Genomic DNA, 10,790 nt, shown 5'->3' on the forward strand with positions numbered 1-10,790 from the left:
ACTGCTCCATAGAGTCATGTTTTGAGGTCAAGGGAGAAGAGTGACGGTGCTGCCAGAAGTGTAGCCAAAACAAGATACTGGTGCTTGTACTGCAGAATCAGACCTAGAAACCCTGCCTCTCAACCCTCACCCCACCCACCACCACCACCACCCCACCTGTCTGGACACCGGGGTTCAAGAGTCGCAGTAATCACTTTCAGATACTGCGTCACTTCCAGTGCTCCTGGCCTTGGTTACTCTCCAGGTTTGGGGGTGGCGTGTGAAGAGCTTTGTATTTCATTTCGGTTTGGTTTTGAATAACATTGAATCTTTACACACTATGCAAAACTTTTGTAAGCATTGCAATAATGTGATGAGATATGAGGAACTATTTTAACTTTATTACACTTTCTGTATAAAAATTTGTATTTAATATTATTTCGACTGCAGTCTTGTAAAATAGATTAATAAAAATAATGATTGGTAAGAATCAGAGTGTCCTAGTCCACTTCATACCCCCCTCCCCACCTGCTCTTCATCATAACTCAAGCCCAGCTGTCTCAGATTCTGAGACCAGAGAGATGGCACAGTAGGTAGGGCATTTGCTTTGCCTAGGTTTCATCTCCAGCATCCCATAAGGTCTCCTGAGCCCTGCCAGGATCCTGAGCACAGAGCCAGTAGTAAGCCCACAGCACTGCCACACAAAAGTTACATCATAAACAGTTCTAAATGATAAAAACTGTTTTCTTCTAAAAAAGAAAATGAAAAGGGACATATGCAAGACTCTGGGTTTGTCCCTCTCATATGGAACACAAGTATTTGAAAACAAAAATCTGAAAAACACAAAGTCACACATGGACCAGAGCAATAGTTGTAGCTGACCCAAGCTTGACTCTCCAGCACCCCATATGTTCCCCCATGCACTGCCAGGAGTTATTCCTGAGAGCAGAACCATGAATAAAAAAACCCTGAGCACCGCTGGATGAAGCCCCAAAACAGACAAGAAATGAAGCATGGGGCTGGAGCTGTAGTCCAGTAGGGAGATTTTTGCCTTGTATGTGTCTGACCCAGGTTTGATCTCTGGCACCCACAGAGCCGCCAGCACTGCCAGGAGTGATCCCTGGGCACAGAATAAGGAATAAGGCCTGACAACTACCACAGAGATCCAAAAACAAAACATATAAAAAAGGCACTTAGGGGGAGTCTAGCAGGAGGAGGTCTGGCAGGCCCCCGCCATGCCGGAGGCCTGCTTGACCAGGTCTAGTGGGGGTGCGGGACTTGGGTAACCCCAGCACCCCTCTACCGCCTTGCTCCAGATCTCCAGGGCTTTCCCAGGCCACAGGCCTGGGCAAGCCGGTGAGTTGGGTCCCTTGGTGGAGCTTGAAGGTACCCTAGGCCTTCCCCCACTATCCATTCAGCTCCTTAGGGAGGGTCTGGGTGGGGCTCTGAACTTCTGGCCTCCCAGCTTCTTGAAGTCACTGGTAATCTCTGTCCAGTCTATATTTTCAGAATCGCGCGCGGGGGGGGGGGGGGTGGTGGTGCGTGGGTACTCACACAAGAAACATTAATAGTACTCACACAAGAAACATTAATAGTACTCACACAAGAAACATTAATAGTACTCACACAAGAAACATTAATAGTACTCACACAAGAAACACTAATAGTACTCACTATCATTGAATTATGTTTTTATGTATGCAGAATGTCCATTTTGTACTCTGCCCTTTTGCATACCCCTTCATAAGTTCATATTTCTCTTTAACTTCTTTAATTCCTATCATCATTTCTCCTCATTTACCCTTTCTAACTTAAGTACTGTAGAGTCCTAAGTCACAGACCAAAGTGGTGCCCTGGAGTTAACACCCACCCAACTATTTTAAAAGGCATAAAAAAGACACTTATATGTTTTCAACATTTTATGGGTGTTTTCTTTGACGTCTATAAACTTTTGCTGAATATTTTCTTATACAGTGACGATTCCCCCCCCCCCATGTTTTTTATCTTCTCTTTGTGAACTGCTCAATATGGAATTTGGTGTGAAAGAATCCCTCAGTTTAATACTTATGTTTGAACCAAGTCATGGGTCTTGTTGGAAATATTCTTACGCCCCTATATATCTGATAGCACCACGTGGCTTTATTTCTTGTTTGCTTAGGCACACTAAAATGGGAAAATACTATACATACCAATAGGTTCTTATCTAATAGAGATGGGAACACACAAATCTTGTAGTGCAATGAGACCTTACACCCTGAACATTGACATAAAGACCAGGCACAGGCCTCAGAAGAATGGACATTCTCCATTCACCCCTTGATCTACAGAAGACATTTACAAAACATCCAAGGTTGTATATAACATCACCTGGTGGCATTCCTGTACCAGGGAAGACCCTACAGCTGCTCTGACATCTATCTACTAAAAAGAAACACCCCTTAACACTGAGAAGACAACAAGAACAATGACCTACTTACTGGACAGGGCTTGCTGTATTGCCCCTTAATTGTGAGGTTTGTCTATAACATCACCTGGAAGCAATCCTCTACCACGGAAGACCCTACCACTGCTCAGACATCGTCCTGCTCAAAAGAGACTTCCCTTAACACTGAGAAGACTTAACAACAACAACCTGCTTACAGGAAAGGGCTTCCTGCATTGCCCTTTCATGGTGAGGTGAAATGAGAAGACACTCCACATCATGACTTCAATGTAGGACATGCAGATTCCAGAATCTTTAATACAGAAACATGATACCAACAACAGAGACTGTGTGAAAAGTGTGTTGGCACTACGGACAATGTCTTAGATCGGACGATAACTTGCCTGAAGCCTAGAGCTGGTCTTATGCCAGGAAACTTCAGGGGTAGGATCTCTTTGTATTTAGGCCAAGGTTATTCCTTTCCATGCCTCTCATATTTTGGTGGGCCTATGCAAACAACAATTGCCACTCTAACAACGTTTTTATTGTGCTCCTTTGACTCTAATCCTTAAAACGCACCCACTTAAAATTTGAGGTTAACTTAAGCTAATATTCATGTACATGGAAATGTAAAAAATACTATGCCTCTAATGTTAAAGGAGTTACGTAAGTTTGATGGCTTTAGATTGCCTTGTGTGCTGTTAAGAAATATTATAATGTGCTACAATCTGGGGACTCGAGGGACAAAATAATTGCACATGGATTCTGTTTTATTTTATCTTAACGTTCTTTGGCTGAAAGTTCAAAGTTAAGATATTAGCAAGGGGACTTCTTCTGAGAATTATGTTATGGGTGATTGTCCTTCCACTGTAACTTTACCTTGTCCTCTTTCTTTGCATCTTTTGTTCTCATAATTTAAAATTTAAAAAAATTAAAAAAAAAAGGCATTTAGACGGGGGTAGGAGTGGGATAATGGACCTAGCAATGAGTTCTTGGAAGTAATACAACCAAGTAGGGTTTGAAGAAGTGATTGTCACTATCCCTAAAGCAGTTAAAAGCATTATGGCTGGACCCACTTTGTAAGCTGAGACTAACCAGCACAGAACCAGAGGAGACTGTGACACACACACACACACACACACACACACACACACACACACACACACACACACACACACACACTGGTCCAAGAAGCTCCAGCAGGAACAAAAGTTGTGGTAAAGACATGCAGTTGGACCATCAAACAGTTCCAACTCTTTTTGACAACACCCTAGCAATGATTGTTTATTTAAAATATTTTAATTAAATCACAATGAATTACAACATTGCTTTTGATTAAGCTTCAGTCATACAATAATACCCAACACCCATCCCTTCACCAGTACACATTTCCTGTCACCAATGTCCCAGTTTCCCTCCCATCCTCTCTACTAGATTTAGGCTTCTCGTTGCAAAGCCAGTACACTGGAGAGACACGGGTAGGGAAGCAAATGTCCATGTAGGAAATCACTCTAGCCCTCTTCTGAAGAGGGAGAAACAGGTTCAGGAATGCCAACAAGTAAGCCTTCAGCTCCTAAGACTTCTAGACTTCAGCAGGAAGTCTGGAAAGGCAAGAGAGGAGTTTCATACAACCCAGAATATTTATTGGGAAGGAACCGACCACACAGGGAGGTGAGATTAAGTGGTCTAAACACCAATCCAAGGTGCTACATTTGAAGATGTTTCCAACCAATGAGTAACAAGGTGTATACTGAGAGGGATGGGATCCAATTAATCCCACACTCCCCACTCGATTCTATAGCATTTTCTCCCCTCTCTCTGTCTCTCTCTCTCTCTGTGTCTGTTTCTCTGTCTCTGTCTCAGTCTTTCTCTGTCGCTCTCTGTCTCTGTCTCTGTCTCTCTGACTCTCTCTCTCTCTTACTTTCCTTCTCCCTCTCTTTCTCCCTCTCCCGCTCTCTTTCAGACCTGGGTAGCATACACTGTCCCCAAACCACCAATTCTGCACCAGCTCTATACTATCTGAAGAGATAGTATAGCAGGTAGGGTATTTGCCTTGCATGCTATTCCACATAATCTCCTGAGCACCTCCTGACGTGATACTTGAGTGTAAAGCCAAGAATAAGCACTGCGGATCACTGAGTATGACCCAAAATCACACTCAAAACGAAACAAAAGAAAATTCTGGCCCAGCTCTTGGGCTCACAGAAGATAAAGGTATAATGTGGGCAATACCTGGCTGGGCATGTGGTGAAATGTCGAAACTGAAAGGACTTCAACAGTCCCCACCAGCCAGAAGGCAGGATGTGTTCACCTTACATTAGCAATGCAAAGATGGTCCCACCTTAACAAACAACTCAGGAAAACAAGTGGGAATCCTCTCATACTTTGTTTCATAAGTAACACAAAGACCCAATTTTTCTGGGAATTTTTTGGTTGTTGTTTTTTGTTTATTTGTTTGTTTTTTAAAGAGCTAGACTTAGTCCTCTACTAAGTTATTTCCCAGCTAGGGATTATTCTCTCTCTTCTACTTTCCAGTAAACTTTTTTATATTTTCTAACTCTGAATCTAAGCATCTTTATGACTCAATATTCCGATTCTAGAATATACTGAAGATCGGGAAACCATGGACCAACACAGAAAGTTGCCATACCTGCTCCAGCATCATTAGGACAATAAAGTTATATCACAGGAACTAAAATTATATAACTGAAAGAACAAGTGGTTCTAGGGATACAAAGAAAAGAAATCAGGACCATCCGGGGTTTATTCCAGGTGTACAAAAATGTTGTGTACCTATCTGAGACCCTGAATTTGGGTGTAGCTACCTAAGACCCACCCATTTCTGGGAGGGGTCTTGGGAACCAGATATTAGGTGTAACCTTACCTGCAAAACCCCGCCCATTCCTGGGAGGGGTCTTGGAATAGGTAGATAAACCCTGAAGCCAGGGAATTAAGGGTCTCTGCCCTGCTGCGCTCGCTGGCTTTAGGTTCTTTGCCTCTTTTGGTCTTTGACCAGGATGGAGGCCAAAGGAAGATGGCTGAATTATAAGATGCAGGGCTAAGAATGGCCGAATGCTTGAAAGGTTATGAGATAGGCCACACACCTGTGGTGGTCAGGGCATGAATAAAGATGATGCTTCCTAATGCCTGCCTGTGAGTGAGTTCTATACCCGTCGCTTTCCTGAACCCCAGACCCGCCGGCTGGATGGGGTTGCGGAGCCACGTGGCCTGGGATGGCAGAGAGAAATCCATCGCCATCCTTCACCATCCAGCACCATCCTTAATTATTTAATGCAACACAAGTGGTTCTAGGGATACAAAGAAAAGAAATCAGGACCATCTGGGGTTTATTCCAGGTGTACAAAAATGTTGTGATCTGCAGAAAAAATCAAGAGAGAGCACACAAGCCCTAAGGCATGTGTCTTGTATGTGGTCAACCCTGATCAGAACTTCAGCACCATATATTCTCTAAAGCACCACTAGGAGCAGTTCTAGAGTCCCCCAGAAGTTCAATGTGACTTTGGAGACATTCCCTAGCACCTCTGGAATGGCTCCTGCAACCCACAACACTGAGGAAAGCAAAACTACATTATTTTATTTTTTTATTTAGTTTTCTGGGCCACACCCAGTAGTACTCAGGGCTTATTCCTGGTTCTGTGTTCAGAGATTACTCCTGGAAAGTTCAGGAGACCAAATGAGATGGCAAGGATTGTATTATCTCTCCATCCCCAGTACTGCCTTCTTGCACTGAACTGTTGAGCTGGTTGGTTGAGAATTCTGGAGACCCCCTCAGGGGTTCCTGAGTACCATTTGGGGACTTCTCAAAGTTAAATAGATATCTATTCCCCTCAAAAGTTAGATAAGAAGAAATTAATGTAACTCTCTACACTAAATTAAAAGAAACAATTTTTGAAAAAATTATAAATGTAATTTCAAAATGACTTTTAAACTCTAGGTTCCTTAATAAGAGTTAATAAGTGAAATCAGCAAGCTTCCTGGATACAAAAATGACAAAATAACGATGAATCAAGCTTTATGCATTACCAAAAGACAATTTGAAAATATAATTGGATGAACAATCCCATTTAACTTAGAAATAAGATCTGTGAAGTATTTAAACATAAATCCAGCAAAAACCAAATTAGTTCTAAGTGAAGAAAATTAATCTCAAACAAGTGCAGAGTCAGTATTTGTTCCAAGTCAGATTCAGTATCTTTGAATAGATATATGTCTTCCTCTCAAAGTGACCTATTAAGAACCAGAAAGATCATAAATTAGGGAGGACATTTGCCTTGCAGGCTGTTAGCCTGGGTTGGAACCCTGACATAAGGTAACCAGAGCACCTCCTGGAGTGATTCCTAAGTACAGACCCAGGAGTAATCCCTGAGCATCAACCCAAAAAGAAAAACTCCCCAAAAAAGAAAACCACACCAAGAAAAACCATCAGGGACTCAAAATATTGTGACCTTTCAACCACATCCACATGTCATCCCCATCATGAATGACATGGTAAGTCACACAGACTTTGACACTGTTGAGTCACGCATACCATGACACAGCACAATAACCACACTGTGATAGTATAGTCAAGCACACGTAAGTCATTCACCACAACACAGTACAGTCACCCACACCTGACATGGCATGTCAACCACACTGTGACAGTGTAGACAGTGTACAGTCACTATGACAGTGTATTCACCTATACTGTGACACTGCACATTCGTCCACATTTTGACATGGCAAGTCAACCACACCAATGACAATGAGTAACCCATACTGCGACACGACAGTCACTAAAAATCATGTTTTCTAAGACAGTGTGCATATGTGGCTGTAGCACCTTACACTTTTATACAGACTCACCTGAAGAACACAATGCACATTCAATTCAAGACTCAAAACAATTTTTTTAGGATTTATTTTGTTTTCTTTATTTTATTTTTTTGTTTTTTTATAATTATCTTTATTTAAACACCGTGATTACAAATATGATTATAGTTGTATGATTACAGTCATGTAAAGAACACCCCCCTTTACCAGTGCAACATTTCCACCACCAACTTCCCAGATCTCCCTCCTCCCCACCCCCCCACACCTGTACTCAAGACAGGCTTTCTACTTCCTTCATTCATTCACATTGTTATGATAGTTTTCAGTGTAGTCCTCTCTCCAACTGCACTCATCACATTATGTGATGAGCTTTATGTCATGAGCTGCATCTACCAGCCCTCCTCTAACTTGTCTCTGAGATACTGTTAAAAATGTCTTTCATTTTTCTTAAAACCCATAGATGAGTGAAACCATTCTGCATCTTTCTCTCTTCCTCTGACTTACTTCACTCAGCATAATAGATTCCATGTACATCCATGTATAGGAAAATTTCATGACTTCATCTCTCCTGACGGCTGCATAGTATTCCATTTTGTATATGTACCACTGTTTCTTTAGCCACTCATCTGTTGAAGGGCATCTTGGTTGTTTCCAGAGTCTGGCTATTGTACATAGTGCTGCAATGAATATAGGTGTAAGGAAGGGATTTTTGTATTGTATTTTTGTGTTCCTTGGGTATATTCCTAGGAGTGGTATAGCTGGATCATATGGAAGCTCAATTTCCAGTTTGTGAAGAAATCTCCATATCGCTTTCCATAAAGGTTGTACTAGACGGCATTCCCACCAGCAGTGAAAAAGAGTTTCTTTCTCTCCACATCCCCGCCAGCACTGCTTGTTTTCCTTTTTTGTGATGTGTGCCAATCTCAGTGGCGTGAGGTGGTACCTCATAGTAGTTTTGATTTGCATCTCCCTGACGATTAGTGATGTTGAACGTCTTTTCATGTGCCTTTTGGCCATTTACCTTTTTTCTTTTTCAAAGTGTCTGTTCATTTCTTCTCCCCATTTTTTGATGGGGTTAGATGTTTTTTTCTTGTATAATTCTGTCAGTACCTTGTAAATTTTGGATATTAGTCCTTTATCTGATGAGTATTGATATCTTTTTCTTGCCTAATCACTATAGCAAGTACTTCCAGTACTATGTTGAATAGGAGTGGTAAAAGAGGACAGCCTTGTCTTGTACCAGAATTTAGAGGGAAGGCTTTTAGTTTTTCTCCATTGAGGATAATATTTGCCACTGGCTTGTGGTAGATGGCCTTAACTATATTGAGAAAGGTTCCTTTTATTCCTATCTTGCTGAGAGTTTTCATCAAGAATGGGTGTTGAGGGGCCGGAGAGATAGCATGGAGGTAATGCATTTGCCTTTCATGCAGGAGGTCATCGGTTCGAATCCCAGCGTCCCATATGGTCCCCCGCACCTGTCAGGAGCAATTTCTGAGCCTGGAGCCAGGAATAACCCCTGAGCACTTCCGGGTGTGACCCAAAACACACACACACACACACACACACAAATGGGTATTGAACCTTATCAAATGCTTTTCTGCATCTATTGATATGACCATGTGATTTTTATTTTTCTTGTTTATGTTGTGTATTATGTTGATAGATTTATGGATGTTAAACCATTCTTAAATTCCTGGGATAAAACCTACTTGATCAAAGTGAATGATCTCCTTGATGAGGCACTGGATCCTATTCGCCAGGATTTTGTTGAGGATCTTTTCATCTTTGTTCATCAGGGATATTGGTCTGTAATTTTCTTTTTTGGCAGCATCTCTATCTGGTTTTGGTATTAAGGTGATGTTGGCTTCATAAGAGTTATTTGGAAGTGTTCTTGTTTCTTCGATTTCATAAAAGAGCCTGGCCAGGATTGGTAGTAGTTCCTCTTGAAAGGTTTGAAAGAATTCATTCGTGAATCCATCAGGGCCTGGGCTTTTGTTTTTGGGAAAATTTTTGATTGTGGTTTTAATTTCCTCAATAGTGATAGGGGTGTTTAGATATGCTACATCTTCTTTATTCAACCGTGGAAGGTTATGAGTTCAGAAATTTATCCATTTCTTCCAGGTTCTCATATTTAGTGGCATAGAATTTCTCAAAGTATTCTTTGAATACCCTTTGAATCTCAGCAGTATCGATAGTGATCTCCCCCTTTTCATTTCTAATACGTGTGATCAAGTTTCTCTCTCTCTCTTTTGCTTTGCAAGTTTTGCTAGTGGTCTATCAATCTTATTTTTTCGAAGAATCAACTTCTGCTTTCGTTGATCTTTCGGGTTGTTTTTTGGGTTTCCATTTAATTGATTTCTGCTTTCAGCTTTGTTATTTTCTTCTGTCTCCCTCTTTTTAGTTTCTTTTGTTGATCATTTTCTAATTCTATAAGCTGAGTCATTAAGCTATTCATGTATGCTCCTTTATCCTTCCTGATGTGTGCTTGCAAAGCTACAAATTTTCCTCTCAGTACCGCTTTTGCTGTATCCCATGGGTTCTGATAGTTTGTGTTTTCATTGTCGTTTGTTTCCAGGAAATTTTTTATTTCTTTTTTGATTTCATCTCGGACCCACTGGTTGTTCAGTAGTAGACTGTTTAATTTCCAGGTGTTAAATTTTTTCTTCTGTGTCCCTTTGTAGTTCACATTTAACTTCAGAGCCTTGTGGTCAGCAAAGGTAGCTGCAAAATTTCTATCTTCTTGATTTTATGGAGGTGTGTTTTATGTGCTAGTATGTGATCTATCCTGGAGAATGACTCATGTACGTTGGAAAGAATGTGTATCCAGGTTTCTGAGGATGGAGTGTCCTATATATATCTACTAGGCCTCTTTCTTCCATTTCTCTTTTCAGGTCTAGTATATTTTTGTTGGGTTTCAATTTGGTTGACCTATCAAGTGTTGACAAGCCTGTGTTAAGGTCTCACACAATTATTGTGTTATTTTTGATATCCTTTTTCAGATTTGTCAACAATTGTATTAAATACTTTGCTGGTCCCTCATTGGGTGCGTATATGTTAAGGAGAGTGATTTCTTCCTGCTGTACATATTCCTTGATTAGTACATAATATCCATCTTTGTCCCTTACAATTTTTCTGAGTATAAAGTTTGTATCATCTGATATTAGTATGGCCACCCCCGCTTTTTTTTTTTTTTTTTTTTTTTGGTTTTTGGGTCATACCCGGCTGCGCTCAGGGGTTACTCCTGGCTGTCTGCTCAGAAATAGCTCCTGGCAGGCACGGGGGACCATATGGGACACCGGGATTTGAACCAACCACCTTTGGTCCTGGATCGGCTGCTTGCAAGGCAAACACCTCTGTGCTATCTCTCCGGGCCCCACCCCCGCTTTTTTAAGAGTATTATTTGCTTGAATGATTTTCCTCCAGCCTTTGATTTTGAGTCTATGTTTATTCTGACTATTCAGGTGTGTTTCTTGTAGGCAACTGAAGGTTGGCTTCAGTTTTTTGATCCATTTTGCCACTCTGTGCATGTTAATGGGTGCATTTAGTCCATTGACAT

The sequence above is a fragment of the Suncus etruscus genome, chromosome 6, assembly GCF_024139225.1.
Source record: "Suncus etruscus isolate mSunEtr1 chromosome 6, mSunEtr1.pri.cur, whole genome shotgun sequence".
Lineage (NCBI taxonomy): Eukaryota > Metazoa > Chordata > Mammalia > Eulipotyphla > Soricidae > Suncus > Suncus etruscus.